General features: G+C 38.3%; 1 long non-coding RNA gene across 1 annotated transcript; it reads left to right on the top strand.

Annotated features, from left to right (window-relative positions):
- Positions 1-96: 96 nt before the first annotated feature.
- Positions 97-27,323, top strand: LOC141570053 (uncharacterized). Its single transcript, XR_012493813.1, has 4 exons — positions 97-847; positions 15,583-15,632; positions 17,843-17,929; positions 26,237-27,323. It is a non-coding gene; the product is annotated as an uncharacterized LOC141570053 (long non-coding RNA).
- The last annotated feature ends 387 nt before the right edge of the window (positions 27,324-27,710 follow it).

The following is a 27,710-nucleotide window of genomic DNA, read 5'->3' as shown; positions in this document are numbered from 1 at the left end:
CAGCCGTAAAGCCAGCTGGCAGCGCTGTACTGACCTCTTAACTTCTGCGCCCGGCTGCCCGCGTGGCTCCTGCTGCCTCGAGCTGCCCCCCGCTTTCCGTGTTTGTGCGGCGCCCACATCTCTGCTGCCCTCCAGCGGGCCTGCAGAGCTCTCGGGCCCTGCGCTGAGGCCTGTTTGGGCCCGCCCGTACCGCGTCTTTCCGCACGACTTGACAAAGCCATTCCCTGGTTAGAGTGCAGTGATGGACCCGGGGGGGACCTTCTCAGTACCTATCCGTGCACACTAGGGGTATGGCCAGAAAAGAAAGCCACGCTTTTTAGTCTTATTAAGAAATAGTTATCAGCCCTTCATAGATTCCATCCCCGACAGATACAGCAAATCTAGGCCCCCTGCTCATCACCAGATGGTTTCTGAAATTAGCTAGGAGCGGAGGGAAATGAATGTGTGGCGACTTGCAGGAAGGGAGTTCTTTAGAATGTCCGTTGGAACTGTGCCTTGCCACTGGGTGATGATTGCACATCCAATGCTCAAAAACAAAGATTTGAAAGTTTAGTCATCACAACCCCAAATTAAGTACTAAGAACTCCAACAAAATACTTCTCTTACGTTTTCAAATTAGTTGTTTTAATAAACCCCTTTTAACCAGACTTCATTATCTGAGCAGTAATACTTTAGTGCAAGTCATTTCCTGGATGACTACTAATCTTCCTAGTAACACCATCAGAAGCTGCGTAAAAAGCCTAGAATCAGACCTACGCGATATCCCAGCAGAGAACACTTGACAATCTAATCACAGAGAAACATCAGATAAACGCAAAATAAGGAGCATTCAATAACAAGAATAAAGGTATGTGGTATGTTAGGGGCAGGGGTGGGAGGCACTGCACTCTTCAAAATGTCAGTGTTAGAAAAGATAAGGCTATGAAAGTGTCCAGAATAAAAGAGGTTGAAGTGATTTGACAACAAAGTAATACCTGACCCTAGACTGGATTCTGTGCTGGAGGGGGAAAATGCCATGAAGGACATTTTCTTTTTTTAATTAAATTTATTGGGGTGACAATTGTTAGTAAAATTACATAGATTTCAGGTGTACAATTCTGTATTACATCATCTATAAATCCCATTGTGTGTTCATCACCCAGAGTCAGTTCTCCTTCCATCACCATATATTCGATCCCCCTTACCCTCATCTCCCACCCCCCACCCCCCACCCCCCTTACCCTCTGGCAACCACTAAACTATTGTCTGTGTCTATGAGTTTCTGTTTCTCATTTGTTTGTCTTGTTCTTTTGTTGTTTTTGGTTTATATACCACATATCAGTGAAATCACATGGTTCTCTGCTTTTTCTGTCTGACTTGTTTCGCTCAGCATTACTCTCTCAAGATCCATCCATGTTGTCACAAATGTTCCTATATCATCTTTTCTTACTGCGAATAGTATTCCATTGTGTATATATACCACAACTTCTTTATCCATTCATCTATCGAAGGACATTTTGGTTGTTTCCATGTCTTGGCCACCGTAAACAAAGCTGCAATGAACATTGGAGCACACGTGTCTTTATCTCTAAATGTTTTCAGATTTTTGGGTAGATACCCAGGAGAGGGATTGCTGGGTCATATGGCAATTCTATTCGTAATTTTTGAGGAACCTCCACACTGCCTTCCATAACGGCTGCACCAGTCTGCATTCCCACCAACAGTGTATGAGGGTTCCTTTTTCTCCACAGCCTCTCCAACATTTGTTACTATTTGTCTTGTTGATGATAGCCATTCTGACTGGGGTGAGGTGATATCTCATTGTGGTTTTGATTTGCATTTCTCTGATGATTAGTGATGTTGAGCATTTTTTCATATGTCTATTTGCCATTTGTATGTCCTCTTTGGAGAAATGTCTCTTCAAGTCCTCTGCCCATTTTTCAATTGGGTTGTTTGTTTTTTTGTTGTTGAGTTGCATGAGTTCCTTGTATATTCTGGATACTAGCCCCTTATCGGAGGCACTGTTTGCAAAAATCTTCTCCCATTCAGTTGGTGGCCTCTTTATTTTGTCAATGGTTTCTTTTGCTGTGCAGAAGCTTTTAAGTTTCATATAGTCCCATTCGTTTATTTTAGCTTTTACTTCCATTGCCTTTGGAGTCAAGTTCATAAAATGCTCTTTGAACCCAAGGTCCATAAGTTTAGTACCTATGTTTTCTTCTATGCAGTTTATTGTGTCAGGTCTTATGCTTAAGTCTTTGATCCATTTTGAATTAACTTTGGTACATGGTGACAAATAGCAGTCCAGTTTCATTCTTTTGCACGTGGCTATCCAATTCTCCCAGCACCATTTATTGAAGAGGCTGTCTTTGCTCCATTGTATGTTTTTAGCTTCTTTGTCAAAAATTATCTGTCCATATTTATGTGGTTTTATTTCTGGGTTCTCAATTCTATTCCATTGGTCTATGTGTCTGTTTTTCTGCCAATACCATGCTGTTTTGATTATTGTAGCCCTGTAGTACAAGCCAAAGTCAGGAAGTGTGATACCTCCATTATTGTTCTTTTTCCTTAAGATTGCTTTGGCTCTTCGGGGTCTTTTGTGGTTCCAAACAAATCTGATGATTTTTTGTTCTATTTCTTTAAAATATGCCATTGGGATTTTGATGGGGATTGCATTGAATCTGTATATTGCTTTGGGTAATATGGCCATTTTAACTATGTTGATTCTTCCAATCCATGAGCACGGAATGTTTTTCCATTTCTTTGTGTCTTCTTCAATTTCTTTGAAAAATGTCTTATAGTTATCAGCATATAGGTCTTTCACATCCTTGGTTAAGTTTATTCCTAGGTATTTTATAACTTTTGCTGCAATTGCAAAAGGAATTGTTTTTTGTATTTCTTTTTCTGAGATTTCATTGTTAGTATATAGGAAGGCAATGGACATTTGTGCGTTGATTTTGTAGCCAGCAACTTTACTGTATTCGTTGATTGTTTCTAATAGCTTTTTGGTGGAGTCTTTAGGGTTTTCAATATATAGCATCATGTCATCTGCAAAGAGTGATAATTTAACTTCTTCATTCCCAATTTGGATGCCTTTTATTTCTTTCTCTTGCCTGATTGCTCTGGCAAGGACTTCCAACACTATGTTGAAAAGCAGAGGTGATAGGGGACATCCCTGTCGTGTTCCAGAATGTAGAGCAAAGGGCTTCAGTTTTTCTCCATTAATTATGAGATTAGCAGAGGGCTTGTCATATATGGCCTTTATTATGTTAAGGTATTTTCCTCCTATACCCATTTTATTAAGTGTTTTAATCATAAATGGATGTTGTATCTTGTCAAATGCTTTTTCTGCATCAATTGATATAATCATATGATTTTTGTCCTTTATTTTGTTTATGTGATGTATCACATTGATGGATTTGCGGATGTTGAACCATCCTTGTGCCCCGGGGATGAACCCCACTTGGTCGTGATGAATAATCTTTTTAATGCATTGTTGTATTCGATTTGCTAGAATTTTATTTAGGATTTTTGCATCGGTATTCATCAGAGATATTGGTCTGTAGTTTTCTTTTTTGTGCTGTCCTTACCAGGTTTTGGTATCAGGGTAATGTTGGCCTCATAAAATGAGTTAGGGAGTACTGTCTCTTCTTCAATTTTTGGAAGAGTTTGTGCAGAATTGGTATTAGATCCTCTTTGAAGGTTTGGTAGAATTCACTAGTGAAGCCATCTGGTCCCGGACTTTTGCTTTTGGGAAGGTTTTGGATGACTGATTCAATTTCGTTACTGGTGATCGGTCTGTTTAGATTTTCCAGTTCTTCATGGTTCAGCCTTGAAAGGCTATATGTTTCTAAGAACTTGTCCATTTCTTCTAGGTTGTTGAATTTGGTGGCATATAGTCCTTCATAGTATTCTTGGATGATCCTTTGTATTTCTGTGGTGTCCGTGATAACTTCCCCTTTTACGTTTCTGATTTTGTTAATCAGTGTCTTCTCTCTTTTTATCTTAGTAAGTCTAGCCAAGGGTTTGTCAATTTTGTTAATCTTTTCAAAGAACCAGCTCTTTGTCACATTAATTTTTTCTATTGTCTTTTTATTCTCTATTTCATTTAATTCTGCTCTAATTTTTGTTATTTCCTTTCTTCTGCTGACCTTGGGTTTTACTTGTTCTTCTTTTTCTAGTTCTTTAAGGTGTAACATGAGGTTATTTATTTGAGAGTTTTCTTGTTTCTTGAGATAGGCCTGTAATGAGATAAATTTCCCTCTTAAAACTGCTTTCGCTGCATCCCAAAAATTTTGGTAGGATGTATTTTCATTGTCATTTGTTTCTATGTATCTTTTGATCTCTCCTCTAATTTCTTCTTTGACCCAGTCCTTCTTTAAAAGTATGTTGTTTAATCTCCATGTATTTGTGTTTTTCCGCTTTCTTTTTACAGTTGATATCCAATTTCAAAGCCTTGTGATCAGAGAATATGCATGGTATGATTTCAATCTTCTTAAATTTGTTGAGACTGATTTTATGTCCCAATATATGGTCTATCCTTGAGAATGTTCCATGTACACTAGAAAAGAATGTATAGTCTGATGTTTTAGGATGAAGTGCTCTATAAATGTCAATTATGTCCATTTCATCTAATGTGTCATTTAGGGCTACTATTTCGTTATTTATTTTCTGTTTGGATGATCTATCCATAGCTGTCAATGATGTATTTAAGTCCCCTAGTATAATTGTGTTTTGGTCAATTTCTCCCTTTAGTTCTGTTAGTAGTTGCTTGGTGTATTTCGGTGCTCCCTGATTGGGGGCATAAATATTGATGACTGTTATGTCTTCTTGTTGTACAGTCCCCTTCACCATTATGAAATGTCCATCTTTGTCTCTTGTTATCTTTTTCACCTTGAAGTCTGTTTCATCTGATATCATTATGGCTACACCTGATTTTCTCTGGGTACCATTTGCTTGGAGTGTCAATTTCCACCCTTTCACTTTGAGTCTATGCTTGTCCTTGTAGCTGAGATGTGTCTCTTGGAGACAGCATATGGTTGGGTTTAGTTTTTGATCCAATCTGCTACTCTGTGCCTTTTTATTGGTGAGTTCAGTCCATTTACATTTAGGGTGATTATTGATATGTGAGGATTTCCTGTCATTCTATCTTTAGTTTTCTGGTAAGGCTGTGTCTCCATTGTTTCTTTGCCTTTTGTTGTTGTCTATTATTTCTGTGTGGTGGTATTCTATGATGTTTCCTCTGTTTCTTCTTTTATTTCAGTATATATTTCAGTTCTGGATTTTTTTGAGTGGTTACCCTTAAGTTTATGTAAAAGAAAGTTTGATATTTAGAGTATTCCATTTTCTTCAGCACGCTTACTTTCTCCATTCCCATATTCGGTTCAGGCCTTTACTCTCCCCTTTTTGAGTTGTGGTTGCCACAAATTGTCCCTGTTGATGGTGGTCGAATAGCCTCCTTTAGTATTTCTTGTAGTGCAGGTCGTGTATTAGAAAATTCCCTCAGCTTCTGTATGTCTGGAAAGGTCTTTATTCCTCCTTCATATCTAAAGGATATCTTTGCTGGATATATTATTCTTGGCTCATGTTTTCTCTCTTTCAATAGTTTGAATATTTGGTTCCACTCCCTCCTGGCTTGTAGAGTTTCTGCTGAAAAATCTGATGATAATCTAATGGGCTTTCCTTTGTAAGTTACCGTCTTCTTTTCCCTGGCTGCCTTGAGGATTCTTTCTTTGTCGTTGATTTTAGACAGCTTCAATACAATGTGCCTTGGAGAAGGCCTGTTGGGATTGAGGTAACTAGGTGTTCTATTTGCTTCTTGGATTCGAGGGTCCAGTTCTGTCCACAAATTTGGGAAGTTCTCATCGACAATTTGTTTGAATATATTCTCTGTTCCTTCTCTCTTTCTTCTCCTTCTGGTATGCCCATTATTCTTATATTGCTCTTTCTGATGGAGTCAGAAAGTTCTTGTAGAGTTCTTTCATTTCTTTTAAGTCTCAAGTCTCTTTCTTCTTCTATCTGTGTCATTTCCAGGTTTCTATCTTCGATGTCACTGATTCTTTCCTCCATCTGGTCAACTCTACTACCTAAGCTGGTTATTTCATTCTTAATTTCTTCTATTGAGTTCTTAATCTCCAGAAATTCTATTTGGTTCTTTTTTAAAATTTCAATCTCTTTCGTAAAATGCTCATGCTGTTCTTTGATTGAGTTTCTGAGTTCATTTAACTGCCTATCTGTGTTTTCTTGTATCTCGTTGAGTTTTTTCAGAACTGCAATCTTGAATTCTCTGTCATTTAAGTCACATATTTCTGTATCTTTAAGTGCCTTCTCTGGAGATTTTTCACTTTCTTTCTGAGCTATCTTGTTGCCTTGGTTATTCATGGCGATTACTGGTTTACTATTTCTCTTCCTAGACATCTACAGGAGTGACTTCTGCAACAGGTTGATAGAAAGCGGTCTTTCTTTTGTTTGCCAGTACTTGTTGGTAGAATGTTTTATTATTTCTCCAACTGCAACTTATTTTTCTTCTCCCACACGGTAGTTCTATGTTTTCTCTGCACTATTCCAACTTCTCACACAATGGGGGGATTCCCTGGGAGACGGGCTTCTCCTCTGTTAATAGTTCATCTAGGTCACAGGGCGCAGTGTCCGGGTGGGTATGCGGAGAGCTTTGGTGTTCCAAAGCTCTTCCAGCTCCTGATTCAGAGCCCGTATGTTTCAGCAGTTCTGTTTACTCCTGCAGGGATCCGCCTAGATAGGTGGGGTCAGGAGCGGGGTGAGTTGTGAGAGGTGGACCAGAGCAATGGCGGCGACCACCACCACAGCCGGTCCTGCTTCCACAGATCTCTCCCCTTTGCCGGAACTAGTTGGGCTGTGAATTTGTGTCTGCGGTCCACAGTTCTCAAAATAGCAAATTTTCTGTTGTTTTGATCTGACACTGCTACTGTTTCGCTTCTAGCACCGGGCAGGTGGGGGCGGGGCGAGCTCTGGGAAGGGAGGGAGGGGGCGGGTAGTCTCAGTGCCTAAGGCTCCGTTCTCTGCTCGGCAGTGCGGGCTTAAACCACCGTTTTCAGCCTTTTTCCCTCAGTCTTTTCTCCGAGGTCTCTGCCGTGAGCGTTGGGTTCAGCCGTGTTATATGCTGTCCCCTCAGCCCTGTGGAGCCCTGGCAGAGCCCTAGCAGTCCGAGTTCTTCCCTCTCCCGCAGCTGCGGTAGTTCCGGGAAGCAGCGAGCTCGGTGCACTGAGCGAGGTCTGCGTCCTGCGCCCGCGCGGCTCCGTCTCCGCTTGCTTCTCCCTTCCCTCCTCCCTCCACTCGCGCGAATCTCCCACCTGTAGGTGATTTCAATCGGTAGTGGGCCTCTTCGTCTTGCCTGTCTGCTGTGCAGGAAGTCCTTTGTGGAGTTTTTGTTGTTTGATTCTTTGTAAATTCCAGGGGAGCTTTACAGAGGCTCACCTCACTCTGCCATTTTTCCGGAAGTCGAGAAGAAGGACATTTTTTGGCTTAATTGATAACATTAGAATATGGATGGTGGATTAGATAAAATTCCTAAATCAATATAAATTTATAAAGTTGACAATTGTGGTTATGTTAGAGAAAAATCCTTATTCTTAGGAAATACATACTGAAGTATTTAGGGTAAAAGAGCCATGATATATGTAACTCATGTTTAAATTATAGATAGATGATAGGTAGATAAATGATTAATAGATAGTGTGGGGAGAGAGCCACGAGTGCAGTTTCCAGGTTCTTGCCCTGGAAAGGTGCTTATGGGGACAGAGTCCCAGAGGGCAGTTTCCAGGCCCTCGGCTTCGCCTGGAGGTGCTGGCTCCAGTAGTGATGACCATCAACTGTGATTGGTTGGCCATCAGCTGTATTCGGTTAGCCAATTGGCTACTGATGTAACTGCGGGGCTGCATTGATTGATTGGTTGGTTGGCAGGCAAAGAAGTGAATGGCGGACTGTGGATCGTGTGGCTACTGCTGCGTGTGTCTCGCCCTGGCCACTGAGAGAATATAGTGGTATGACTCCCCTATCTATGGCTCCGTGGGTGTTCCTTTTTGGCCTAGCCATATCCTGCATTCTTATGTGGGGAGTGGGACCAGAGGCCCCGCAGGCCACCCCGCACGACAGTGCTCATTCGGGTAGTAAATTGCCATCAAATGTGATTGGATGGCCATCAGCTGTGGCTAGTTGGCCATCAGCTGTAACCAGTGAGCCATTGGCCACTAATATAACTGCCGTGGCTGCGCTAGCAGCCAATGGGGGCTAGCAGGAAGATGGTGGCTGAGCTAGCAAGAGCAGATTGCAGTTAGCAAGTGAGGTTGGTTGGCAGAGAGAAGTAGACGGCAGGTTGCAGATTGTGTGGCTCCGGCTTCCTGTGTCTCCAACCAAGCCGCCAGCGGGAATATAGTGGTATGACTCTCCTATCTATGCCTCCGTGGGTGTTCCTTTTTGGCCTCACCATGTCCTGCGTTCTTATGTGGGGAGCGGGACCAGAGACCCCACATGACACCCTGCATGACAGATAGATAGAACAAATGATAAAGCAGATGAAGTAAAATGTTAACTATAAAGCATATCTCAGTAAAGGGTATGCAGATGTTTCTTGTGCTTTTTTTTTGCAACCTTTTGTAAGTTTGAAACTGTTTCCAAATGAAAAGTTTAAAAATACCACATATGCAATATGATTTTTGTATCACATGTATTATGTATGTATTCGTTTTTTAAAAAGACAAAAAGGAAACATCAGGTTTTTCTGGGTGATGGAAATATAGGTGATTTTATTTTTGCTACAAAACTTACAGATTTCTGTATACTCCCCCCACAATAAGCAGGTACTATTTTTTATAATCAGAAAAAATATATGGTGTAAATGACAGCTGAAACATTCTTTGTTTCTCCTGGTATGTGCCTTCAGTACCATCTACGTGACTTTAAAGCAGATTGACATCCTAATACTTCCTCAAGTTGCCTCACAATAATCAAATTAGTCATATGAAAACACCTGGTGTTTATCAAGCAACTTCCTTCTAAAACGCTCCAGAACTTTAAAATTGTACTTTATCCTAATCATAAGTCTTTAACATAGAGACAGGACAGGTTGAGTCGTACGTACCTCATAACAGGGACATTATTCCATAACAAGAGCACACTCCTCTGAATAGTATAAATTCTACCCTCCTACAGTACAGATGATTGCTTTTGTGAATCTGCCTTGAAGCACACACCTAAAGCAGCCCTACTGAAAATCAATCTTTCCTACCTGGGTTGTCACTCCAGTGTAATGAGGACTGAATTTAGGGCTGGAAAGGAGGGACGTGGAGAAGACAGAGTAACGATCTAAATAAAATACTTTCAGAGCTTACTGATCCTTCATTTCTGTAGCCCGTTGGTGTCGTGGAGCAAGAGAGACTGCAGAATGTCTCCTTAGCCCCTCAACTCCTTCCCCCCATTCTACCGCCCTTCCCCCACTGCTTGACCCTACTGAGGTTATGGCAGGAGTGAAATTAATGCTTGTAATAGGACTAGTGAATTTCAATAAATGATTGCCTAATTATTGCTTGTTGAAAAGCAGGAGCTGACAAACAGTTTTCCCCCAAAATAAGACCTACTCCGAAAATAAGCCCCAGTTAAGATCGTCAGCCAGACAGACGCATTTAGTGCATTATGACGATGTTCCAGAAGATGACATGACTGTATTTGAATAAATGTAGATTGTTGTACATGAAAAACTAACACATCCTCTGAAAATACACCCTAATGCATCTTTTGGAGCAAAAATTAATATACGAACAAGTCTTATTTTCGGGGAAATACGGTACTAGGGGACAATACTTATGGTAGGTGTGGTCTCAGCTGAAGCAGCACACCCAATTAGCCTTTAATTTCCTATACATCCTACTGCCTGTTTCTTTTTTTTAATTAAAGTTTATTGGGGTGACAATTGTTAGTAAAGTTACGTAGGTTTCAGGTGTATAATTCTGTAATACATCATCTATCACACTGTGTGTTCACCACCCAGAGTCAGTTCTCTTCCGTCACCATATGTTTGATCCCTTTTACCCTCATCTACCACTCCCTTCCTGCCCCCCCCCCGTCCTCTGGTAACCACTAAACTATTGTCTGTATCTATGAGTTTTTGTTTCTTTGTCTTGTTCCTTTGTTTTCAGTTTTATATACCACATATAAGTCAAATCATATGGTTCTCTACCTTTTCTGTCTGACTTATTTCACTTAGCATAATAATCTCAAGATCCATCCGTGTTGTCACAAATGGCACTATTTCATCTTTTCTTATGGCAGAATAGTGTTCCATTGTATATGTGTATATATATATATATCTCACAACTTCTTTATCCATTCATCTATCGAAGGACCCTAGTTGTTTCCATGTCTTGGCCACTATAAACAAAGTTGCAATGAACAGTGGAGCACATATATCTTTATGGATAAATATTTTCAGATTTTTTGGGTAGATACCCAGCAGAGGGATTGCTGGGTCATATGATAATTCTATTTTTAATTTTTTGAGGAACCTCCACACTGCCTTCCATAGCGACTGCACCAGTCTGCATTCCCACCAACAGTGTATGAGGGTTCCTTTTTCTCCACAGCCTCTCTTACTGCCTGTTTCTTAGGGAGGAAACAAGAAGAGTTGAGAACTCAAAGTAGCAGTTGTCAAGTGGAAATCTCCATGTTGCATTCTTCCAATAATCATCATTCCACAAAGCCCACCATGGGCTGAAAATCCAAACAAATTGTTCTGAGATGGAGCCAGCTGGGATCAGAATTACCCTGCTTCAATGCAAAACATCTTTTCCCAACTAATCTACAATTTGGGGAAAGTTGTTTTAACTGGATTTGAGGCCGTGGCAGGCAATGAAGTTTGGAAAAGCACTGGCTGTCTTCCTCTTGCAGCAGAATCAGTCAGTGTTTACAATAAAGTGAGTCTTTTACAAGCCATTTAACTTCAAAATGGTGGAACTCCGGCCAGACAGAGAAGTGGCAGAACAGAAGTGTGAGAGTAAGAGAGATAAGGCCAGTGCTGCCTCCATAACCTTGATAGTTTTATTTCCAGAATCTTTTCATTTGCATTCAGTTTAATTGAGAAGAGTTTAAAGAGTCTGGTTCTACAAGAACTTACCGTATTCTCGTTTGCTTTCTTCTACTTTAGTGGCATTGATTCCTATATTTTCACCTTGGAGAAACCCCTGGTTTTCCTTTTGTATTCCCCGTAACCTTACCGCTTATGATACTCTATTAGATGTGAGATTAGAGGGTGCAACTGATGGAATTAATAATGACTAAATACATTAAAATATTATAACAATACCGGTAGTACTTATATAGAGCTTATTTCTTCCCAGGCCCTGTTCTAAGCGGTCTACATATATTAACTCATTTAATTCTTACAGTCTTTGCCATAACCTCATGAGGTAACCAATGAGATACCAGATTCACTAAATATAAGTGTTGTCAAGTTTAACACCTACCATTATTTTATTTACCATTAAGAAAGAAAAAAGAAAACTTCCAATCAACAGTAAATACTTGTTCACTAGTCTGAAATTTATATCCCACTGCTCTTTCCTTGTCTTTTTGCATACACAAAAATGTTTAGATTCAATGCCAATTTGTATTGTAATCTTTTGAAAGAAATCTTAAAAGGAAGTCAAACTCAACACATGTGGTGCACTGACACTGCACAGAGCTCATTTCAAGTAGGAACAAATGAACTGATAATTGTCACAAGTGCCTTCTGCCTGACAATAATTGTAAGAAGCATCTTGATTTCAGAAATGTTCAAATAATTGTATCTTAGAATCAAAGACATTATGCACATTTTGCAGATACAGAAACTGTGGCACAGGGAGATTTAGTGGTTTGCCAAAAACCACCCGGGTAGTAAGTGGATTCTTAGCCAGACTTTGAACTCAGGTTTCAGAGTTTATGCTTTTGCCACTAGAAGACTTTCAGAGCTGAATAAGATTCAACCCTACCATGGCAACAATAGCCATCCCATTTCTTCTGGTAGAAACCATGCAACATAGGAAACATAACCTCACAAATCAGCAGATCTATTTTTAGACAACTCTAATTGGAAGAAAGTGTTTCTGTATCAAAATTTTGCACTTCTTGATCCATCCTTTGGGACCACACAGAACAACTTGAATGCCTCTTTCATATGACAGTGTTTTACTTTTATTGTCCCAAGTAATGAGGGGACTCATTGTACTGCACTCATTCACTCAACAAGTGTTTATTGAGCACTTACTGTGTGCAAAATGCTATACACAGAACTGTGGAGAATGCAAAGAGAATGAAACACATAACCTACGCTTAAGGAATTACAATACAGTAGGGAAATAGACACATACAGAAATAACTACAATACAGACAAAAAGTAAGAAATGATGAGAAGTCTAGATAATGGAATTTGGATGAATGAAGATGTTACTTCTAAAGTGTCAGCAGGTAGACTTCATGGAGAAAGCAGCAGGTAAACTGGAATGTAATCTCTGTCTGGACTGATATCAGAACTTATGCTGCAGAATGATAGATACTAGACCTAACATAATAAACTAGGAAGGTTATTTTAAAGTTTATTGAATTTTTAAAAATTGCTTTTTCTGGAGTAATTTTTTTTTTTTAGAAATTTTATTGGGGAAGGGGAACAGGACTTTATTGGGGAACAGTGTGTACTTCCAGGACTTTTTCCAAGTCAAGTTGTTGTCCTTTCAATCTTAGTTGTGGAGGGCGCAGCTCAGCTCCAGGTCCAGTTGCCATTGCTAGTTGCAGGGGGCGCAGCCCACCATCCCTAGCGGGAGTTGAGGAATGGAACTGGCAACCTTGTTGTTGAGAGCCCACTGGCCCATGTGGGAATTGAACCGGCAGCCTTCGGAGTTAGGAGCATGGAGCTCTAACCGCCTGAGCCACTGGGCCGGCCATGGAGTAATTTCAGTCACTGGATTTTTTTGCTTTTGTTTAACCTAGTGTATAGATCTCTACCTCTACTTCTCTTATTTATTCTCCCATTCAGCACTACTTGAAGTAAGTTTAAAGATGACCTCATTGAATGTTTTTCAAAATCTTAGAAACAGAATCTTCTTTTGAAAAAATGAAATCAATAGACAAACGCAATAGTTCTGTCCTCGTGAAATTGGGGCAGGCACCTGTGGCCTTGCCCTCTTGTCCTTGTGCATCTCTGCAGAGCAGGGAAAATAAGTACCTATTCCCCATTCAATGGATACATTTAACTGGAAAATAGTCAAGCAGTCCATGTTTAAACATGGATGTCTTCATTTTATGAGTTCCAGAGGGACTGGATCTGAGAGTAGAAGGACCAACAGCAGTGCTTTTGGCCAAGGTATTTGGAGGATCTCTACAAATAGTGTCACCTGAGTCTTAATAATGCCATTAGTATAGTCAACTAAGCCTCAGGATTGAGGGTGGGTAGCACAGGGAAAGTGTAAAACCAGCCTGATCCCGAAGGAGTCAGGCCCAAGTGCCAACTACGTACACAAACAGCACAGACTTGTCCAATCACCTTCCTGGTTACAAGGTACCTGAAAAGCTTAAGTTTGTGACAATCTTTTCTCCAATGTCCTGGATAGTTTCAATAATAGCAGAAATTAGGAGGTTTGGGGTTTTATACAGAAATCTTCATTTGCCAGAGTGGAAAATGAAGAGTTTTAGAGTTTTTTTATTTTAGGTTACTCACCTAAGGTGTGACCAAGCAGCTTTGCCAAACTGACCAAATCTACAGTGGATATTATCTCCCATTCCATCCTAGTCCTTTTAACTAAAAGAGAAAGGTCTCAGTTCAGCCGGTTAGTAAACATAGAGTTAAAAGCTGCCTGAGTGAAATCAACATCTGAAGGAAGATAAGAATTTTCTTTGAGAACAATCTGAAGTCTATTATAATTGTCATGAATAGTTTCATCAGACTTTTGTGAGCAAGCCTGGATTTTGTTTCAATCAACAGACTTTGGGAAAGGTATTGTAATTGCTCAGTGAGGGTCTCTAAAGAGTCTTCTAGCATTTTGCCAAAAGTTAGGGGTTTGTTTTTCAAACCCCCATAGGTTTACTGAAGAATTTAACATAGTTATTCACAGTTACCAACCTAGTTTCTCAGACTTCTATCAGTTAGTCCACACACGTGTCTGTGAGGGTCAAGCCAGACATTGGATGAAACTTGCCTGATGGGAACATACTGAAAGGGATTAGATACCAGCACAGTTCCAGTGGGAACATCCTGATCCCGAAGGAGTCAGGCCCAAGTGCCAACCACGTGCTCACAGACAAGCAAGGCCTCAACCAGAAAAGAATGAAACCTCAAATTAGGTCCCAACTAGAGCCTGGAGAGCTTCAAAATGCAAAGAGAGCGGAAGCTTGGATCTGGCAGAAAACTTGTCAAACTCCAGGGTGGGCAAGGAAGCAGTGAGATCATTTAGCTCTGTGGGAGCCTCACCTGGTTCGACTCCCGCAAGGGATGGTAGGCTGCGCCCCCTGCAACTAACAATGGCAACTGGACCTGGAGCTGAGCTGCGCCCTCCACAACTAAGATTGAAAAGGACAACAACTTGACTTTGAAAAAGTCCTGAAAATACACACTGTTCCCCAATAAAGTCCTGTTCCCCTTCACCAATAATTAAAAAAAAAAAAAGAATTGCAGTTTAGGACATGTAGTCTAATTGTGAACCACACGCAAGTCCAGAGAAACAAAGGAGAGGGTCCCTCTTTTATGGACTTGGGAGGGGCTGTTGCGAAGGAGGGTCTTCCCGTTGGTGTCTGGGACGGAGATAGAGTGGGAGAGCTCTCCCTTCTGGCCTCTTGACTTAATTTTGAACGGGGTTTCTGTTTATTAAATTTTTTACAACAGATTGTTTTATTTGCAAAAGCAAGTTGTACACATATAAATGAATTAAGTTATTATTTTGGAGGGCAACTATATTGAAGTTAAAAGACCCATATATGAGTCTTACCTCTGCCAAACTTTGAATGCTATTTTCAAATTTTGAGTGTTACTGTTCTCACTTTAAAAAATGGAAATAAAACATCAGAAAACTCAAATTGAGAGACATTCTATAAAATAACTGGCCTGTACTCACCAAAAATGCCAAGGTTATGGAAAAGAAAAAAAACCTGAAGAACTGTTTCAGATTGAAGATTAAAGAGACATGAAAACAATGCAGTCCATGATTTGGAACTTTCTTTTTCTATAAATGATAGTATTAGAAAAAATGTCAAAATTTGAAAATTGTCTGTACATTAGCTAATAGTATTATACTGATGTTAATTTCCTGATTTTGAAATGTGGTGGTTATGTAAAAGAATATGCTTCGTTTTAGAAAATACACATTGAAGTATTTAGAGGTAAAGGGCTACAACTTTCAAACAGTTAAGAAAAACCCCCACAACATTTTAGACCAATAGACAGATAGATATAAAGCAAATGTGGTAAAATGTTAACAGTTGGAAAATCTGAATATAAGGTATATGGAACTTCTTTGCACTTTTGCCAATTTTTCTTTAAGACTGAAATTACATTAAAATGAAATGCTTTTTAAAATGGAAATGATAATACCTGTCTTATTCACTTCACAGAATTTGGGAGAAAATCAAATAAAATCTTGTGAAAGACAGCTTTGTAAAATGTAAGTCTCCTTACAAATGTAAAACATTGTTATTACTACTGGAAAGAGCTTGACAAAGTATAGGGCTCTCTAAAATGTAAAACTATTGTTTTTGTGGCTTCAACAAAAGAGAGAATAAGCCTAGTTTTATATCCATTAACTCTATTGTTCCTCCTCTGAGAGAAGGCTTTTAACTCAAAAAGGATAGCCCTTTGGTTTCACTGTTTTAGGAAGGTCAGTGATCGATAGTAACTTTATTACCTCATTTATTACAGAAATTCTATATCCCGATAAACTGCCTCTTGTTCTGTATTTACTGTCTGAGACGAAATGGCCTCCAAGTCCCTTTCATGATTTAAAAAAAGCAATTCAGAAAAGCTACACATGGGGGGACTGGTGCTTCTTGTCCCTGTATCATTCATTCCACAGCTGACCCATGATGCTGTCTTCTTTGATACTATTGTTAAAAATGATTAAAGAAGACAAACTTTATTTAATACTTCATGAAGCAGGCAGTCTACATTCCCAAGGGTTGAGAGAGCTGCAAAATGGGGAGGAAGACGGGACGCTTTTATGGGCTAAAAAATAAGGAACAAGGAAGAGAAAATGAGTAAGAACCAAGGAAATAAGTATAGAGGCTAGAGTTGGCTTGGTGTTTGGGGAGTAGCTAACCAGATATACTGCGTTTCCGGTCCAAGGGGGCATTTACAGGGACACAGAAGTTACCTAAGTTTCGATTTGGGCACTTCAGGGAGGAGCGTCTCCATCTTCGGCCTAGAAATTAATTTCAACACTATGTGCTAATTGACTGAACTATAGTAGTGTCAATGAAAAAACATCCAGCCTAAGAGAAGGCTTATAAGAGTTTATTTGAGCCAAACTGATGACAATTGCCGGGAAGCAAAGTCTCAACAGATTGAGAAAATGCTCCGGAAAATGGCCATTTTACAACTTATTTTATACTTAGACTCAAAGGAGGAAGGTTACATGAAATCCATTGGTTGTAGATTACAGGAGTGGGAGAAAGCAAAGCGGGTGAACTCTCTGGAATTGGATAAAAAGTGAAATGGAGAGACACACACTTCTTTTACATTGGTGGGTACAGGATAGTTAATGGCATTTTACAGCACATAGAGATGGTATTTGGGGAACAAGATAACAATGAGGGATTTTGTAGTTTCCTGCTCTGGAGTGGTGGGTTGTGCCCCCTGGGGGGGTCCAGAAAAAGAGATTACTCTGACATTCCAAGGATATGTTATCTTAGATGCAAAAGGACAAGATAGGCTCGCTTAAGGTAAAGATCGACATTTGTCATGGCAGCTACAGGCCAAGGATGTGACTTCCCGCCATGGCCCACCTTAGTTAGGAATTTTTATATTCACGCCATCCTCTGTGGTTATTTTCAGTCTCCTGAGCTTTTTCCATCCATTGTAGGCTGTCACAGAGCAGAGTGCTCAATAATATTTATTGAATAAATGAACCCTGGATGGTACAATGTAGGACCTCTGCAAATTTGGTCTAGTCCCCCTTTTCTCCCTATTTCTGATGTTCCTTCTTTTGCCTGACATTAGTTTAAACCATAAGAAATAGTCATTTTTTTACAGGTCAAAAATGTTTGAAAATCAGGAATTTCCTATATTTGAATCTATAGTTGAGCCAATCTATTGCATATATTAGGAAGTACTCCTTATTTAATTATTCTGGCACTAACATATATGTAGTGTTGGATTGTTCAGGCTGCTTGTTTCCCTTTCCCTCTGAATGACTACAATTTGGCCCTTTCACAACTCACTACTACCATTACCACAACGTGGGTAAAGAACTACAACCCGTTTTGCTACAGCAGTTCTGGTAAAACATCAGGTAGATTAGGTTGACATTATTGCCTTCAGTGTAGTCTGGGAATTCCTGTAGATTTTAATTATTCATGTAATATCACTTCCTTTTGTTGCCAAGTAAAATCATGAGTTGGTTGTATGCAATTGTTTTTAAGCTAAGAAAATGTCAGAGGGAAGAATTTGCATATCAATGACAGAAAGAAACGAAAAACTTAGGCACCATTGTTTAGGTTCTGAAAGAAATCGTCTACAAGAATCTGGGCTTTATGCCTGGTATCATTTCAGTCTTTCTTGTTGACAAATTCCTTATCTATGTAAGGCTTTCGCTGTGTTATACTGTAATTTATCTGTGTACTTGTATGTATCCTCCTGAAGACTGTGAATTCCTGGTAGGAATCTTGTGTGGTGTTAGGCACAGAAGAGGTGACCCATAAATGCCTATTGTGAAGGATGAAGGGGAGGCAGAATAAATGACTTGATGTAAGTATTTTTATCTCTCAGTCCAGAATCTTAAATTATCCCTTTAATGCCTTAGTTTTTATGTTTTATTTAAAAGAATCAACTTCCAAAATACAAGCAAGAAAAGCAAAAAATAAATAAATGGGAGTACATCAAACTAAAAGGCTTCTGCACAAAAAAGAAACAAAAAAAATGACCAGGCTACCTATGGAATGGGAGAACATTTTTTCACACCATATATTTGATAAAGGCTTAATACTTCAAATTATAAAGAACTCATACAACTCATTAGCAAAAACAAAATCCAATTTAAAAATGGGCAGGGCAGGCCCGGTGGCTCAGGCGGTTAGAGCTTCATGCTCCTAACTCTGAAGGCTGCCAGTTTGATTCCCACATGGGCCAGGGGGCTCTCAACCACAAGGTTGCCAGTTCAACTCCTCGAGTCCCGCAAGGGATGGTGGGTTCCGCCCCCTGCAACTAAGATTGAACTCGGCACCTTGAGCTGAGCTACAGCTGAGCTCCCGAATGGCTCAGTTGGTTGGAGCACATCCTCTCAACCACAAAGGTTGCCAGTTCAACTCCTCGACTCCCGCAAGGGATGGTGGGCTGCACCCCCCGCAACTAGCAATGGCAACTGGACCTGGAGCTGAGCTGCGCCCTCCACAACTAAGACTGAAAGGACAACAACTTGACTTGGAAAAAAGGCCTGGAAGTACACACTGTTCCCCAATAAAGTCCCGTTCCCCTTCCCCAATAAAAAAAAAAAAAAAAAGTGGGCAGAGGAGCCAAATGGGCATTTTCCCAAAGAAGACATACAAATGGACAACAGGTATATGAAAAGATGGGCTACATCACTAGTTATCAGGGAAATGCAAGTCAAAACCACAATGAAATAGCATTTCACACCTGTTAGAATGGCTATTGTCAAAAGATAAGAAATAAGTGTTGGTGAGGCTGTAGAGAAAGGAACTCTTGTTCACTGTTGGTGGGAATGTGAATTGGTGCAGTCACTATGGAAAACAGAATAAACTAAAAATAAAACTACCATATGATCCAGCAATTCCATTTCTGGATCTAAAGGAAATGAAAACAGGATATCAAAAAGATATCTACACTCCCATGTTCATTGCAGCATCATTCACAAAAGCTAAGTTATGGAAACTACCCTAAGTGTCCATCAACAGATGAATGGCTAAAGATGTGGTTTATATAGAAAGTTGAACATTATTCAGCCGTAAAGAAGAAGGAAATTCTGCCATTTGCAACAACATGGACGGAGCTTGAGAGCATTATACTAAGTAAAGTAAGTCAGACAGAGAAAGACAAATACTGTTTGATCGCACTTACATGCAGAATCTAAAAAACCTGAATTCATTTACACAGAGAGTAGAATGGTGGTTACCATGGGTTGGAAGGTGGAGGAATTGGGGAGACATTGGTCAAAGGGTACAAACTTGCAGTTAGAGGATGAGTAAGTTCTGGAGACCTAAGGCACAGCATTGTGATTATAGTTGATAATACTGTATTATGTACTTGAAAAATCACTAAGAAATTTAGTCTTAAATGTTTTCACCGTGACAAAGAAATGATAATTATGTGATGGAGGTGTTAGCTAACACTATGGTGATAATCATATTGTGATATGTAAGTATCAAATCAACGTGTTGTATACTTTAAACTTACATGATGTTATATGTCAATCATATCTCAATAAAAATAAAAGAATCAACTTGATTTATGTCATTGAAATGATACAGCTATTATAGCAATTAGAATTGCAGCCATTTGTGTATATCAGAAACCCCACTACAGTGGCTTAACAGAATGGAAGCAGATTTTTCTCACATAATAAGTAGTCTGGAGATTTCATCTAAAGCTGGTATGGCAGCTTCATAAAATCATTCATGCCACAGGCTCTTTCTCTCTTTTAGACCCACCATCTTAACACGTGGCTTTCATCTGCAGGTTGTTTGCCTCCTGATCACAATGTAGCTGCTCCACCTCCACCTCACACCCATGTTCCAGGCAGTTAAAAGGACATATTAGCTGAGTCTGACAATTTTTTAGCTTTTGTAGAAACCCCAGTAAGCATTACCTTTACATCACAGTGGCCAAAACAAGGTCACATGGACACCCCTACCTGGGAAGGTGAGTGTTTTCCTCCAAACATATTACCATCCTGAACAAAATCAGGGTTCTATTAGTAAGGGAGAAGACCAGAATAGATTGATCTGTGTAAGGTTCTTCTTTCGTTGTTGTTATTTGTTTATTCCTTTAATCTCCATATCACCTTAATTTCCTTCCTCCACTCCAGCAAGCACTTTGATGTATTTAATGTATGTGGGTTTTTTTGTAAGTTTTTGCAAATTGTGTATCTTTTATCATGCATATCTCATCAGCTTTATTGATGTGTAATTTTCATACAATAAAATTCACCAATTTTAAATATTAATTTCAATGAGTTTTGACAAATTGTATGCAACTATGTAACCACCACCACAATCAAAATATAGAAAATGTCTATCACTGGAATACTTGCAAGTATTGTGTGTGCCGTTTGCAGGAATCACTCCTAAAATTTCTTTCCTCCAGAACAAGTATTTGTATAGATTTGTTTTTTATTTGCCTTGGATAAGTACCTAGGAACGTGATGGCTATGTTGAAGGATAGCTTTATAAGAAACTGCCAAACTCTTTTTTCCAGAGAGGCTGTACTATTTTGACTTCCAACTAACAATGTATGGAAGTTACACAAGTTCCACGTTTTCATAAAGACTGGGTGTTAGCAAACTTTTTTTAAGTTAAAGTTAAATTTTAATTTTTTCAAGACATACCCATAAAAAGACTTTGTGCTTACCTTGAATAAGAACATAAAATGGTGGAATGGTCTTTAACAAGATAATACACAGGTCCTGTTGGAAATCCAATTGACTTTTATTTATTTTTATGGTAATAATGTTGAAAATCCAATCCTCAAAGGCACAGTGTTGAAAATAGAATTAAAGCTTCTACAGCTCCTTCACAAAGTAAAGATAAATGTCTCCAGGAGAACACCAAAACTCTCCAATGCTTTTAGTGAAACTCCAGTTATAGTGCTTTTTTGGTCCTAAGATCAATGAATTCATCTTTGACTAGATCAACACCTTGATACAGTTTGACTAGATCAACACCTTGATACAGTTTATATAAGAAAGAAAAAGAATGCGACTCTAGGATTCAATTTTGTACCACCAAGATAAAAATGACTTTTGCAAGAGTTCTAAAGTGTTCCCAGGTGTTTGTAGACTATTCTTTTCAAATAAATTGGCAGAATTTTGTAATTCAATTCCATTAAAGTAAAGAAAGCACTTCCTTCAGCATTTGAAAGTTTGCAAAGATGTCAGCCTTTTATCAACATCTTAACCAAGAAAGCTCATGACATCAAACTTTTTAAGTTTAGCCAGTCTAGTAGGTGTGTAGTTGGTTGTATCTTGTGATTTCAACTTGTTTTTCCCTAATGATGAGTGATGGTGATCATCTTTCCTTGTGCCTATTTGATACCTTTTTATACATTGTAGTGAAGTCTCTGTAAAGTTATTTTTCCATTAAAAAACAACAACTAGATTGTCTTATTATTTTTTAGAGAATTCTGGGTATAACTCCTTGATCAGATACATGTTTTGTAAATATTTTCTCCTAGACTGAGGTTTGCCTTTTATTTTTAAAAGTATTTTGAAGAACAGTAGTTTTTAATTTTGATGAAATCTAACTTATCTTTAAAAAAATATTTTGTGCTTTTAATGTGTTTTGAAAATCTTTGGTTAACTTGGTGTCAGAAAGATTTCCTTCTATGTTGTCTTCAAGAACTCTTCTAGTGTGAGCTCTTATATTTAGGTCTATGTTCCTTTTCAAGTTAATTTTTGTATGTAGTGTAAGATAAATGTCCAGATTTTTTTCCCTATAGATGTTTAGCTGTTCTAGCACAATGTATTGAATAGATTATCCTTTCTCCATTGAATTGCTTTGGCACCTTGTCAAGAACAAAACAAAGAAATATACCAAATACACAAGAGTGAATTTCCCAACTTTCTATTCTATTGACCTATAGGCTTATTTTTACAGCAATGCCACACTGTCTGTAGCTTTATAGTAAGTCCTGAAATAGGTAGTTTAAGTTCTTCAGCTTTGTTTTTTTGTTTTTTTTTTTTAATTGTTTTGCCTATTCTAGGTCCTCTGCATTTTCATATAGATTTTAGGATAAGCTTGTCAATTTCTCCAAAAAACTTTGCTGAAACTTCTCTTTGGATTATGTTGAATTTATAGAGCAATTTGAGGGAGAGTTGACATCTTAACAATATTGAGTCTTCTGGTCCATGAATATAGTATATCGCTCCAATTTTTTAGACATTCTTTAATTTTTCTCAACAATATTATATTAGCAGTTATTAACTTTATCCCTGAGTATTTCATATTTTCAATACTATTGAAATGATATTTTATTGGTTTTCAATTGTTTGTTACCAGTCTACATATATGTAATTGAATTTTTTATCCCTTGCCCTTGTTAAACTTATTAGTAGCTTTTTTTTATAGCTTCCCTTGGATTTTCTACATAGATAATTATGAGGTGTGATCACAAAATATGGTGAATGCAGCTGCCGAGTGCCATTCAAAAGAAAGGCAGGGATCTTCAACATGGGAAGTGGTGCATCAAACCTTGTAACAGTGTGTGACAAGTTTCAACTTGTTCGGTGCTGTCAGTCGGGTGTGAGCTACGGTTGAGAGAAGGTGTACTTTTTTTTTTAAAGATTTTATTGGGGAAGGGGAACAGGACATTATTGGGGAACAGTGTGTACTTCCAGGCCTTTTTTCCAGGTCAAGTTGTTGTCCTTTCAATCTTAGTTGTGGGGGGTGCCGTTCAGCTTCAAGTTGTTGTCCTTTCAGTCTTAGTTGTGGAGGGCGCAGCTCAGCTCCAGGTCCAGTTGCCGTTTTGTTGTTGCAGGGGGCACAGCCCACCATCCCTTGTGGGAGTCAAACCGGCAACCTTGTGGTTGAGAGGACACATTCCAAGCAACTGAGCCATCTGGGAGCTCAGCTGCAGCTCAGCTCAAGGTGCCGTGTTCAAGTTTAGTTGCAGGGGGTGCTGCCCACCATCCTTTGCGGGAGTCGAGGAATCAAACTGGCAACCTTGTGGTTGAGAGGCTGCGCTCCAACCAACTGAGCCATCCGGGAACTCAGCGGCAGCTCAGCTCAAGGTGCCGTATTCAATCTTAGTTGCAAGCGGGTGCTGCCCACCATCCCTTGCAGGACTCGAGGAGTTGAACTGGCAGCCTTGTGGTTGAGAGCCCACTGGCTCATGTGGGAATCGAACCGGCAGCCTTCGGAGTTAGGAGCATGGAGCTCTAACCACCTGAGCCACCGGGCCGGCCCAAGGTGTATTTTAAAGTGTGCCGTAAATCATTCTCCATCGTGACAACGCTCCATGTCACACATCGCTTCTGGTATACGGCAATTTCTGTCAAATGAAAACATTATGGTGTGTCCTCATCCACTTTATTCACTGGGTCTGGCACCTGTGACTTCTGGCTCTTCCCCAAAGTCAAAATGACCATGCAAGGTAAATGTTTTGAGTCAATTCAGGACGTTGAGGCAGCCACGATAGTGCAAGTAAAGACACTCACAAAAGAGGACTTCCAGAACTGCTTCAGAAAGTGACGAGAACAGTGGGATGTATGTTCGAAGTGAGGGGGAGTTTTTTTTTGGGGATTAATGGCAATGTGTCTTTTACTGTAATAATTTATTTTCTTTACACATTCCCTACATTTTGTGATGACACCACCTATGTTATACCTGTGAATAAAAACTGTTTTATGTTTTCCTTTTCAATCACCATGCTATTTTGTTTGTTTGTTTAGTTTTTACACCAGCTAGGATTCCCATTAGACTGTTGAATAGATGTTATAAAAGCAGACATTCTTAACATTTTCCCAATCTTAGAGGGAAAGCATTCAGTTTTTCATCATTAAACATGAAATTAGATGTAGGTTGCTTGGGTATTTTTTTTTAATACGTGTACTTTATCATATTGAGAAAATTCCTTTTAATTACTACTTTGCTGAAAGTATTAATCATGAATTGTTGAATTATGTCAAATGCTTTTTTCAGCAGCTATTAAGATGATCATATGACTTTTCTTTTTTAGTATGTTAACTTGAATTACATTAGTCGATTTTCTGATGATAAATCAATCTTGCATTCCTTGGAAAAACCTCACTTGGTCATGATAGTTTTTATATTGCTAGATTTGATTTGCTAAAATTTGTTAGATTTTTTGTGTCTGTTCATAAGAGATATTGGCCTATAGTATTCTTATATTTGTCCAGTTTGGGTATCAGGTTAAAGCTTATCTCATAAAATTATCTGGGAAGTGTTCCCTGTTCTTTGACTTGCTGAAATTGATATGATTTCATTATTCAATGTTGGGTAGAATTTATTAGTGAAATCATCTGGGCCTGGAATTTTCTTTCTAGAAAGTCTTTTAAAAAATTGAGACATAATTGACTTATAAAATTTTAGTATATGTGCTGCCAAAGTGAGCACAGACTTATAAAATTGTATGTTTCAGGTATATGACATAATGGTTCCATATTTGTGTATATTGTGAAATGATTATCACAATAAGTCAAAGTTAACATCTATCACCACACATAGTCACAACATTTTTTTCTTGTGATAAGAACTTTTAAGATCTACTCTCTTAGCAACTTTCAAATATACAATACAGTATTACCAACCATGGTCACCGTGCTGTACATTACATCCCCAGGACTTATTTATTTTATAACTAGAAGTTTGTACCCTGTTGACCACCTTTACCCAATCCCCATCCCCTGCCTCTGGAAACCACCAATCTGTTTGCTGTATCTATGCGTTCATATTTGGTTTGTTTGTTTCTTTAGATTTCACATATAAGTCAGATTATACTGTATTTTTCTTTCTCTGTCTGACTTATTTCACTTAGTAGAATGCCTTTGAGGTCCATCCATGTTGTCCCAAATGGCAGGATTTTTTCCTTCTTATGGCAGAATAATATTCGTGTGTGTGTGTGTGTGCGTATCACAAGTTTTTATCTGTTCATCTATTGATGGACACTTAGGTTGCTTTCATGTCTTATCTACTATAAATAATACTATAATGAACATGGTGGTGCAGGTATCTTTTCAAGTTATTGTTTTCATTTCCTCTGTATAAAAACCCAAAAGTGGAACTGCTGGATCATATGGTAGTTTCATTTTTAACTTTGAAGGGAACCTCCATACTATTGTCCATAATGGCTGAACCAATTTACACTCTCACCAAAAATGCACAAGGGTTCCTTTTTCACCACACCCTCTTCAGCACTTGTTATTTCTTACCTTTTTTATAATAGCCATTCTAACAAATATGAAGTGATATCTCACTGTGGTTTTGATTTTCATTTCCCTTCTGATTAGTGATGTTGTGCATCTTTTCATGCACCAGTTGGCCATCGGTATGTCTTTTTTGGGAAAATGTCTATTCAGATCCTCTGCCCATTTTTAAATCATTGTTCATTTTTTACCGTTATTGAGCGGTATGAGTTCTTTATATATTTTGGATATTAGTGCCTTATCAGATACATGATTTGCAAATATTTTCTCCCATTTGATAGGTGCCTTTCTGGGAAGGTTTGTAGCTACAAATTGAATTTCTTTTAGTGATATAGGAATATTTGCTTTATCTATTTATTCTTGACTGAGCAAGGAATTTTTTAACTTTATCTAAGCTATTTAATTTATTGTCATAAAGTTGTTCAAAGTATTCTCTAATCATCCTTTTAGTAAGTCTGTAATGTCTGTAGTAATGTCTTCTTTCATTCTTGAATTTGGTAACTTGTGTCTTTTCTTTTTTTCTTGATTAGTCTAGCTGGAGGTTTGTCAAATTTTTTTGATCTTTTTCAAAGAACCAGCTCATGGTTTTATTAATTAGTATAATTATTGTTCCATATAAAAATTTTATTGATTTTCACTGTTATCTTTATCATTTTCTTTCTTCAGCTTACTTTAGTTTTAATTTACTTTCCCTTTTTTTACCCCCTAATTCCTGTGGTAGAAGCTAGGTTTTTTATTTGAACCTTTCTTCTTTTCTAATATAAGCATTTGAAGCTGTATATTCCCTCCTAAGAACTGCTTTAGCTGTGTCCTACAAATTTTGATGTATAATTTTGGGGGTTATGTGTATTTTTAAATCTAAATGCTATTGCCTATATCTTTTTTCTTTTTTTTGCTAAGCATTACATTTTTAAGATTGTTCCTGTTGATGTTTGTTGCAGATTGAATTATGTCCCCTGAAAAGATATGCTGAAGTTCTAACCCCCAGTAATTGAGAAATGTGACCCTACTGGAAATAGGGTCTTTGCAGATGCAAAAAAGCTAAAATGAGGTTATACTAAATTAAGGGTGGATCTTAATTCAATATAATTGGTATCCTTGTAAGAAAAGAAAACAGACAGAGACATAGACAATGAGGGAAGACAGTCTTGTGAAGTCAGAGGCAGAAATTGGAGTTATGATGTCACAAGATAAGAAACACCTGATACTACCAGAAGCTGGAAGAGGCAAAGAAGAATCCTCTCCCAGAGGCTTTGCAAGGAGAGTGATCCTGCCAATGTCTTGATTTTGGACTTCTAGTCTCCAGATTGTGAAAGAATAAATCTCTGGTTTTAAGCCACCTGGTTTGTGGCAATTTGTTATGGTGGCTCTAGGAAGCTAATACACTGTTATATCTAATCCATTGTGTCTACCTGCCACTGAATTTTCCATGGTGTAACTGCTACCACATTTTGCTTATTTATTTTCCCCACCATGGACATCCAGGTTTCTTCCAACTCCCCATCACCATAAATGAAGACTACAGGGCACATATTGATACATGTTCTTGTATACACCTGTGTGAGAGCTTCTTTGGAATATACACACAGAAGTGGAATTGCTGGATCATAGACATTTGTATGCTTAAGTAATGACAGATTGTGCTATAAAATAGCTGCCATGCATGAGGATTCCTATATTTTATATTTCTGTCAACATTTGACATTATGCAGCTTTCTAATTTTGGACAGTCTAGTAGGTGTAAAGAGATACCTATTGTTATTTAAAATTATATTTCTGATTACTAATGATTTTAAGCATTTATTCCTGTGCATGCTAAGCTTTTTGGTTTTCTAGTCTTTAAACTGGCTTTTCATATTATTCTTCTAGTGATATATTTTTTCTTATGTGATCATTACCTTTTTCTTGTTGATTTGCAGGTATTATTTGAGAGTCTAGATGTTAGTGTCTTGGCAGATATTGACTTTGTAAATATCTTCTCTTATTTTATTAGCTGACTATTAACTTTGTCCATGGTGTCATTTCTTGCACAGAAATCCTTAAAGTTTATGTAATACATACATGTTTTTCCTTATTACATTCATATATATTTTTCCTTATTAGTTTGTGCTTTTTTTTTATAGTATTTAAAAATCCCTTCCTGGCTATGGATCACAAAAATATTATTTTCCATCTTCTATTAAAATTCTAAATTAAATCTCGATAGTGTAATTTTTCATATTTAGGTCTTTAATCTAGAATTTTCCTTTAAATGTGGCATTGGTTAGAGATCTATGAGGGATGTGACTGAAGCATTCCAGATTTGCAACTTCTTAATTCTGTGATCAATGAGGAAAAGGGATTCTTTTTCCTAGATCCAATTTGAAAAATTGTAGAGAAAGACTACGATTTGCTTTCGTCACATGATCATTATTA

This window comes from Rhinolophus sinicus, linkage group LG02, assembly GCF_036562045.2.
Source record: "Rhinolophus sinicus isolate RSC01 linkage group LG02, ASM3656204v1, whole genome shotgun sequence".
Classification (NCBI taxonomy): domain Eukaryota; kingdom Metazoa; phylum Chordata; class Mammalia; order Chiroptera; family Rhinolophidae; genus Rhinolophus; species Rhinolophus sinicus.
Note: the sequence above shows the minus strand (reverse complement) of the source record. Positions and strands in the feature narration are given on the sequence as shown.